Source organism: Geospiza fortis, unplaced genomic scaffold, assembly GCF_000277835.1.
Source record: "Geospiza fortis unplaced genomic scaffold, GeoFor_1.0 scaffold98, whole genome shotgun sequence".
Classification (NCBI taxonomy): Eukaryota; Metazoa; Chordata; class Aves; order Passeriformes; family Thraupidae; genus Geospiza; species Geospiza fortis.
Window position 1 is genome coordinate 12,355,254 of NW_005054306.1, and position 452 is coordinate 12,355,705.

At 49.8% G+C, this 452-nt stretch overlaps 1 protein-coding gene across 1 annotated transcript in view; it reads left to right on the plus strand.

Moving 5' to 3' along the window:
* The first annotated feature begins 42 nt into the window (after nucleotides 1–42).
* L3MBTL3 (L3MBTL histone methyl-lysine binding protein 3) overlaps nucleotides 43–452 on the plus strand; it is a 74,866-nt gene continuing 74,456 nt past the window's right edge. The window contains exon 1 of the mRNA XM_014312071.2: nucleotides 43–77. The gene's annotated coding sequence lies outside the window, so the exon portion shown is untranslated. The remainder of the gene's footprint in view (nucleotides 78–452) is intronic.

The following is a 452-nucleotide window of genomic DNA, read 5'->3' on the forward strand; positions in this document are numbered from 1 at the left end:
GGTTCCGATCTGATCCGCAAGCCGTTTAGGGAGCCGCGATGGCAAAGGCTGGTGACGGGTTTTAATTTTCCCCCTAGGTGAGGATGAAAGTTAGAGAGAGCGCGAGAGATAAAGGGAGAGACGCACCTCCTCTCCCTCCCTTACGAAACGTATCTGGGGAAGGGGAGGGGGGCTTCTCCCCGACCACCTCGAGCAGAAAGGATGGAAGTTAATGCCGGGTAAAGTGGGCAAGTGACTCGCAAGTGGCTGGGGAGCGGCCGGGGCACCGGGGATCTCACTAAATCATAAGTGTACGAGTGTGAAAGAGGAACAAAAGAAAGAGAGAGGTGCCTGGTATTTCTTTTTCTCTTCCCAAACACATGAAGGGAGTACATACATATATATATGCGCTGTATATTTATATACATACACAGGCACGCACGCACGTATGTGTATGTACATATATATATACA